Below are 9,877 nucleotides of genomic sequence, written 5' to 3' on the forward strand. Positions count from 1 at the left end.
GTGTCTGATATCCTTGGCTACTTGCAAAGAAGAGTTGACTAAGAAATGGACCTCCTGAGTGTTATATTCTGAAATGCCAAGATGGGGAACTAATACTTGATGATACAGGAGCTGATGGAAGTAAAGTTTTTTCAATTAGTTCTGAAGAAGCTGAGAGATTTCCACCAAAGATGTACGACATTGATAATCATTTAGTATTTTTGGAAACTGAATTACCATCTATTCGTATCATGGTGAAAATTATAGCTAATCATTTAAATTCATCAATGGTAAAATTAGACTTACAAGATTTTATCCAATTCAATAAAGATTTTATCCAATTCAATAAAGATTTTTTATTTTTGGACATTTACGAACATTTACGGACATTTACTGAGTAATATTAATTTCCATTTAAATAACAATAATAACTTATTAGATATGTGAAGAGCCAAAGGCTTCAATTCGGCGACATATAACTTGTTTAAGTTAAGGGATATAACATCCCATATAGTTTCTTAGCCGAATAATAGTAGAAACTATATATATATAAAGTTCAGCGATTCCAAGCGTAAGCAAATACCTGGATACTGCAGCACTGATCCCAAAGGGTAGTGCAAGCTGGGGCAACTCGTGGTAGAAGTGGAGCAAGCTCCGATCACTATTCTTGATATTTGCCCATAATGTGAACTTAGCTCCTAGGAACTGTATTTTTGTTCACATTATGAGAGAAGGTCACTACCCAGACCGGTTTCGACCTTTATTGAGGTCTCATCAGTGAGTAGCCAGACCTCGTTAATATCAAACTCCACTTCTACCACGAGTTGCCCCAGCTTGCACTACCCTTTGGGATCAGTGCTGCAGTATCCAGGTATTTGCTTACGCTTGGAATCGCCTAACTTTATATACAGTTTCTACTATATTCGGCATGAAACTCTTTGAGTTTCTTATTCGGCTAAGAAACTATATGGGATGTTATATCCCTTAACTTAAACACAATAATAACAAAAATTAAAGAATATAAAAGTATCTTATCTTTGCATGGAGGTTTTTTTTGCATAAACAGAAAATAATACGAGAGAAGCAATTCAGCAAGTCGTTGCTTGCATATTAATAAGAAATGAACTGTCCCATTAGGTACCACAGTTCATTCTATCTCAGCAATATAACAGGCCATCGTTTTTCACTGCTGCATCTATCTCTACCATGTAGCAGTGATGTGAGCAATGCTATCATCGAAACTAGCATACATTCTAATGCATTTGAGAAATATATAAGATTCAACCAACACGGTTAGATCGATTAAATGTAAATCAATTATATCACTAAAATTGGTAAATATCCTGATGGAAAATCATAATATATTAAAAGGGAAAAAAAAAGGATTATCACATAGTCTGGTTTACAGATGAATTAAATGATTAGTACTAAAGTAAAGTCATACAATAAGCATAGGAAGTATCGGTACAGGTTTCGTATCCCGATTCAATACAGAAAAAGCGACATTAGTGTTTAGTGTTCCAAAAACAGCTTAGAGCAGAAGTCGGCAATTAATATTACGAATGCAATATAAAATTCGAAAAATTACAGAGGGCTGATAACACAGGCATTTTTTATCTCATTTTAGGCTTAGATATTCTATGATTAGTTGTTTTTAAGAAAAAACGAGATTTCAAATTTTAACATTATTTTGTTTAACTCGCTTTTTTAACATATTTTTGTCATATACGAATGAATATAAAATACCATAAAAATATTCCACAAATACACATACTAAAAAAGAAAGGATTCTAACAAAGTTTAAAAGTGGTGTGGTGTGGTGGGTATTGAGAGCGGTCTCATTCATAACTAGATGACGTCAACAACTCAAACTACTTATGATCAGTGGTCTGTCATCTTAATAGGCACAAATAAAGCAGTTTACAATGATTTCTCTGAGGGCGCAATAAAAATTCACTGCGGGCGCCATTACTCTCGCAGCGCTGCGTTGCCGACTCCTGATTTAGAAGGATAGATAAAGGAATGTACACAGCCGTGTTTCTTGTTATATCTATATCATTGAAGTCTGTGCATCATCACTCAGTCCTTCAAAAAATTTCTAGATACGGCTTTAGAAAAGTTCATAATGTTGGGTTCAAATCTAAATGGAATAAAAGAAAATAACATACCAGCTATGGCGACTTCAATAGTAAAACAAAAATAGTGAAATACGCAGTCCTACAAAGTTAGGCGCTAGTACCCACCTATTTTGAATATATTGTATGACATGGGGAAGCCATATGTGAGAAAACGAAGAAGTAATAATTCCTAATTGACTTCACTTAGAATGTCATAACAAACAAATGTGCCAAATATAAACTTGAAAGAATTAATTTTTTTTTTGCTAACGAACTAGCTTCCAATTTTGTTTAAGTGCCTTGTTGCCCAATCAAGATGTCATCTTCTGTGATGAAAATTAAAGCTTCGTGTATTTCTTTTACTTGATTTCGTATTGCTTTTACAGCTTCAACGCAACTTTCCCATCTCGTCGTGCGTAAAGGTTTTAAAGTAAAATTTTGGATGTGGTTTAGAACTTCCCATCGATGACTCGATGAAGAAAAGAAATAGATTGACTGAATAATGTCAAAAATTAAAACCGTATCTACATTGCAGCTTGCTGCAGCGCTCAATACCAAGTTCAAGGAATGCGTACAACACAGAACAAAAAATGCTCTAGGATTTTTGTTCCTTAAAAGTGCTTGTACCCCTGCATTCTTCCCCTTCATATTTGACCCGTTGTCATAACCCTGACCACGGATATTTTGAATATTTAAGTTTTTTTCTTCTAATAATTTTAAAATTACTTCAGCCATACCATTTCCTGTTGTATTATTAATTTTAATAAAATCTAGAAATCTGTCGTGTATTAGTATAATATCTTGGATTTCTTATATATATCAATTATTGAATTGGACAAGTTTGGCCATAATGCTGGATCGTCAAAAAGCTCGTAATTTAGTGTTGAGGTATTTGTATTTGAAGTCGAAGCTATTGGATGTTTCTCAAGAGCCTGATTATCATCTAAACACAAATTCGAATTTTCAGACACATTGTCAGTGGGGGACTCTACAGGAACGTCGCTTTCACTGACTCTTGTTTCTGATAATTTCAAAAATTTCCGCAAAGGATTTTCTTGCTGAGCTCGAATACCTTCTCGTTCTGCTCGTCTTTTCTCAATTTTCTCAATGATATTGGATTTAAACGTTTCTGTCCCAGAGATTATCGATAATCATTTCGTGCTTATATAATTGAATATATAATTGAAGAATAGAGAATTGAAGAATATATAATTATCTTTATAAATATGCATATATAAATTTAATATATTTTTAAATATATGATATATCCAATTAATTTTTTTTATTATTATTAATTTTTTCTGCCTCCTGCATAATTGTAACATGAACTCTGTAAGGTTTTCGCCCTTTTACTTTTCCGCCCGCGGCAATCGCCCATTCCGCCCATTTCACGGAAGTCAGAGTGATCAGCCGTGTGTTTCCGACTGAATGGCCACCTCGTTCACCTGATCTAATCCTTTGTGATTTCTGGCTATGGGGAGTTCTGAAAGATACGGTTTATCGGAATCATCCTGATAACTTGCTAACATGAAAGAAAGCACAATGCATCATATGCTATGCCAATCATCAGTTCCTACCACTGTCGTTCTGACTTTGCGCACACTGTGCAAACGATGCAGTTTGTGGTATACCGAAAAGGACATCACAATAAACAGTACAGTCCGTGAATGTATAATGGTAGTGAATAGTGAATAAAAATGTCGCTTTTTCTTCTCTCTCTCTCTCTCTCGCGCGCGCTCGCGCGCACGCACCCACCCACCCACCCACACACCCACACACACCCACACACACACACACACCAAAATATCACTTCCACATGACGCACAAAGTATTCCTGAAACGTGTTTCGCAGAATTTAGATCACTGGGGGCGCAGGGATATTTAATTTTGATCACCGTGAAGGTTAATGACGTTTGTGATCACTACCGTTTTGCCAGAGTGATTGCTGATTTAACTGCATAAATATATACAGATATGACCACTGAAGATTTAAAAAATCGGATTTACCATGAAGTGTTCAAATTATATGAGTGGTTTAGCAATAATGGCATTTAAATCAATACATATAAAACTAAGTATGTATATTTCACCTTAACAGTTAAGCCAAATCACAATTTCACTATGTAATTGAATAATACAAATTATATTGGTATTTAGAATTGTAGCCTGTATTTAATTAAAAAATCAATAAAGTAACTGGGTCTATGTATCGGGAGCCAACCCGAAATGGAATTCCCATATCTGATTTTTGGCAACTAAGTTGAAATTCGAAATTACAAATTACCGGAATATATTAAAATACTGATACTATTCATGGCTAATTCTTTACTTCAATATGGTCCGTCTGTCTCTGAAGATTACTACAGCAATCCTCTTTATGTCACACGAACACAAAATAGAATAATCAGAGTTATAGCGACTACTATTTTCTTCGCATATTCAACTAGTAACCTGTGATTATGGAAAATATTTATATAATAGTACAGTATACTATACCATAATAGTATAGTATAGGAAAGAATAACGTGGTAAATTTCTTTATACATAACGTAGTTCTCAAGGTTAATAAAGAACATTTTAACAGAGCTTTTGAATAGGTAGGACCAAGTACCTGTAACACACGATATAGTGTATAAATATTACATACTTCTGAACATACTTCTGGGAAAAGATTAAGAGACTACCTGAAGGCACTAAATAAGGTTGACTTATTTTGCTCGCATATTATAATATACCACTCCAAATGTTATATATTTTTAACGAAACAATAAACATTTATACGAAAAATGTTTATTGTATATGCTGTTTGTTACGTGTGCGTGCCCTTATAAATAAAAAGTTTAATTTTGCAATGACTGCCTACATTTGTATTTTTATAGTAACCAGTATGGCTTTAGTTAATATTAAAATACAAATCTTGCTCTTGGTTGCACATATTACACACCTCCTTCTAGTCTATTTCCATCTTCTTTACTTCATTCGTAAGTCTTTTCTTGAACTTATCAATCTCTGTGTTAGCACTGAAGAGTAAAATTAGTATATTTTATAATATATGTAGTATTAATTATACTATCTGCTATTGTCACTTTTATTGTTATATTCATGTGTAATCATCACTATTGCATTCATTTATACTCAGAAATTATAGTCGTCAGAGCAACTTGTTTGGTAAAGGAAGTTGTAATAATAATAGTGATGTGGTGTGAACAATGTAGCATTTTCAGATAACATGCAGAAAAGATGCAAACACAAGAGACGACATCTGCCAAAATTGTAGACCAGGGTTTCCCAAATGGTGTTCTGCGGAACACCAGTATTCCGCTGAAGGTGAATAAGTGTTCCGCGAGAAGGTGTCTGGAATTTGTCATTTTAGTTTTCTAAGCATTTTTCATGAATAAATAGGTTGGCCATAAAATAAATTTCTTCTTTGGAGGCATCTGTAACTAAAACGAATAAACGGAACGAGACCAAATTTTATATTCCACTGAAATTGAAGATGAAGGTAGTCTGTATCCGTTTCTCAAATCTAGTAATACTGAATCCTTTATTCGTAAGTTCGTATTGTAGGGTGAAAAAGATTGTTTCGTAACCGTAGTGTCGTGATTTTTTAAAAGAAATAGGCCTACATATTTAAATTTTAATATGAATAAGAGACAAGGGACTTTGTTTAATTTTGGTGTTAAGAAATCTCTTATTTAAGGTGTTTGTGACACGACAGATAGTGATTCACTCACCTCCAGCCTACAGAGCGATTTACGGATATACAAAAGGAGGGGAAAACTACCAATACACCGGAGGAAAAGTCTGCATTCACTCGTAAGTACTTATAATAATGTTATCGATTTTTTGGTGATCATATTGGGATATATCAATGAAAATCTGCACAAATTAATTTAATTATGTTGGCCTGAGGAAACTACAACATGCTACAAGATTTCATTAGTCCAATGATTGGTGACTGATTTAAATGTAATTTTATATTTGTCAACATGTCACACCGTATACATAAGTGTAATAGTAATCTTTATGATTATGCCATAATCAATTATTACTTTTGTAATGTAGCAATAATTAATTATTAATGCATTACAAAATAACCAAGGTGTTCTGTGAAAATTTCAGGTTTTGTGAAGTGTTCCGCCATAGGAAAACCTTGGAAACGCTGTTATAGATTTTGCATGACAGCAGTATATGGTGGGTGTAGTGCTGTTGAGGCTTTTTTATGTGAGATAAACGTGAATGTGGCAAATGATATACTCGGGTGCCGGCACCGAGTGAGATCGAAGTAGTGATAGTCTAATGCTTTGGCATTTTATTACAAATTAACACCAGACGTTTATTTGTCATTTAACACTTTAATTATGCTGATATAGATGGGAAAGAGCATGTGAGGGAAAGAAAATAAAATTGAATTTAAGCAACTGAAATCGATTGTGTAGCGTAATGAGAACAACGTTGGAAATCTTTTGTTGAAAAGACTTCCAAAAGGCCTTGCTTTTCATTGTGAAGAAAGAAATGTTTAGTGGTTTTCCGAAGGGAAGGTGAATTTCCGGATCCTAAACCGAAGTAGCTCTTATTTATGTATTTTTCCTATATTTTTAATTCTGCTTGAAGTCAGGTTCGGAACAACTGCCAAATAATGTTAATGGCAGCAGATGGTACAGTTGTTGATATGCGGTATGGTTAGATGGAGGTTTAAGTGGCGTGGAGAGAGTATTTAGAATGAAATTCATTGTCACCTTGTAATAATAAAAATTACCTAATAGAGCACGTATTGGAGGGGACTGGTTTGAGAGTGCTGATTGGGTGTGACAGAGAGAGCTATTTCACCTGAGACTATATATAGGTCGACCTGTCGCATATCCCAAACTGCCCAGAACTGCTAAAATTTTGGCAAATCCTGTGTTTTATATTTTTATAAACAAAACATGTTATATATAAATATAAGGTTTAATATTTATATCTCATTTAATATTTATATCACGTTTAATATTTATATCTCATCATAATAAAATATAAATTTTTATTCATTATTAAGTTGTGCAGATTTTAATCGCAGAAGCTTTGCGTTAAATGGGTTGGAAAACAGTTTTGAACTTTCATATAATTAATATATTGAATAATGTTTAATTATAATATTCAGAACATTATCTGATTCAAATTGGTGTAAAAGGAAAAATATTCCAATATACCAAAGGCGATTTTTCGCCTTTGGTATATTGGAATATACCAAACGCGTATACCAAATTATTCTCAGAATTCATTAAAGTACTACTTAAAATAAGTTCTTCAAAACTAATTTTGTAAATATATCCAGTGGCAATCAGCTCTTGTGAAACTTGTGGTGAGGGATTTACAAAATTTGATAATCTTAAAAACCAGATATTGGTTCACAGTAATGAGGTCTTTCTTTTGTGCAATGTGTAGAAAAGCCTTTTCCGTATCAACGTATTTGAAAAGAGATTTCTTAGTTCATACGAGACTAAAACCATTCTCCTCTAAGTGTTGTGGAAAGGCATCTTCAGACTCACGTAACCTGAAGAGACATTTATTAGTACACACTGAAGAAAAGCATTGTCTTGCGATCGTTGTAGAAAGGCATTTTAACTCTCAAGTCATCTGAAAAGACATTTGTTAGTTCATACGCAACAAAAATCTTTCTCTTGTAAGTGTTGTGGAAAGGCATTTTCGCAGTCAAGTAACTTAAAAACCCATTTGCTAGTTCATACCCAAGAAAAACCATATACTTGTGATAGTTGTGGAAAGGCATTTTCACAATTAAGTAACTTGAAACGCCATTTGTTCGTTTCTGCACAAGAAAAATCATTCTCTTGTAAGTGTTGTGGGAAGGCATTTTTAGATTCAACTAACCTGAAGAGACGTTTATTCGTTCACAGTAATAAACAGAAAACCATTCCCTTGTTATCGACGTGGAAAGGAATTTTCAAAGTTAGGTAAACTTAAAACCCCACTTGTTAATTCACACTCAAGGAAAGCCATTCTTCTGTGAGACATGTGGAAAGAGATTTACACAGTCAGATAACATGAAGAGACATTTATTATTTCAATGTTAAGAAAAACCATTCATTAGTTCAAACACACATTTCATTGTGGAAGCGGGACATTCGATTTATTTATTAGTTCATTATCTTCAAAAATACTTATTATCTGGAAAATGTGGAAATAAAATGTGGAAGCCGTTTTAGAAACAGGGCAAGTGTAGACTGTTTATTTGTACTCACTCACCAAAAATCTGTTTGTTTGAAATTTCTCAAAAATTATATTTCACCCTAAGCAATACTGAGTGTTTGGTTAACTCTAAGGAAAACACATTTTCCAATAAATTAAGAGGTGCACTGTTTTCATTGACAGGCAGCTTATATAGCTATTGATTAGTTGAAACACGTAGTAAGAAGTCATTTTTTCATTTGTTTGGAAATGGTTTATAACGAGAGTTTTTTATCATTATTTCGAGATTCAGTTACTTGGATGGCATGGGAAGAGTTCAATATCAGTAGGAACTTGGCTTGAAAATTATTTCCAAACTATGTAAATAAAAAAAGTAATTTATACTTCAGACAAAGCCTCAACAACTCTGCATATCATTGAAAACTTGCACAGGTGTATAATTGGAAAACACATTTCTTTGTTCACGCTCAGGAGTAATCATTATCCACATAAGAACACCTGCAAAATAAAGCGAACTCATTTTGATTACTACCATTTTTGTTGAACTTGAAGCAATGAATTTCATCACTCAGTGTCAGGGTATACTTGGTAGAAGCCATTTGCTTGCATAGTATGTTAAGAAACCTTATAAATCAGGAGATCCACATAAGTCAGTTATAAGTGAAGTCGTATGTTTATCATGAATGTGTAATTCATTTCTCAAGATGCCTGCTTTTCCTAATCCAGAAATCACTTTGCTTTTAGACACGAACTTATTACTGTGCCGTAAATCAATTTAAATGAAATTTCTTATTTTACATTTAGAAATCTTCTCTCCAAGAGAAAATATACAGTTTTTTTGTAAACGCTCCTCTTTAGAGACCAAACAAGAAACTTTTTCAAGACTCTTTAGGCCTCTCTTATGGAGGGGTTTGATCTCACGTTGGGTAGTGTCGATCATCTCACCTAAAGACAATTAAAATATACGATGACCACGATGGAATTCAAGCCTACAGAGTGTTGATGAGAGAGCGGTTTCGCTTACTTCTTGGGCAACCAGAACGCTTTACAGGTTAAGCACACAGGGGCAGCTCGTGCATAGGCACTGCGGAACTACAGCACATTCAATTTTTCTCGATATATAAATATATCATCATCATCATAATTATCATCATCAAATTCCTGACATGTACCCTCAAGGGGTGTACAGGATATGATAGTACTACAAGAAAAATTTACATCATTACTAACTTCCTATCTACAGTTTTCGTCCAAATCAGTCTGTTACTTATCAAGACTCCAACATTATCAGATCTTATATTTCTATTGTCTAAGGCACTTTGTACCATATCCATCCACCTATATTTTGGTCATCCTCTGGGTGGTTTTCCTGCCAACCTGGCAGAGAACACTTGTTTTGCTATCTTTCCTCGCCCATTCTGTTTAAGTGACCATACCACCAGAGATTAGCTCTGCTGACAATGTCAAGTTCTTTCCTAATATCCTCGTTTTTAATATGATATTGCCATTGATGCCATCTGTTCATGCCTCTAAACTTTCTCAGGACTCTCATATCTGCGGTCTCTAGTCTTTGGTCAAGTGTTTTACTTCTG

Source organism: Typopeltis vanoorti, chromosome 14, assembly GCF_054136105.1.
Source record: "Typopeltis vanoorti isolate ZY-2024b chromosome 14, IOZ_Tvanoo_1.0, whole genome shotgun sequence".
NCBI lineage: Eukaryota > Metazoa > Arthropoda > Arachnida > Uropygi > Thelyphonidae > Typopeltis > Typopeltis vanoorti.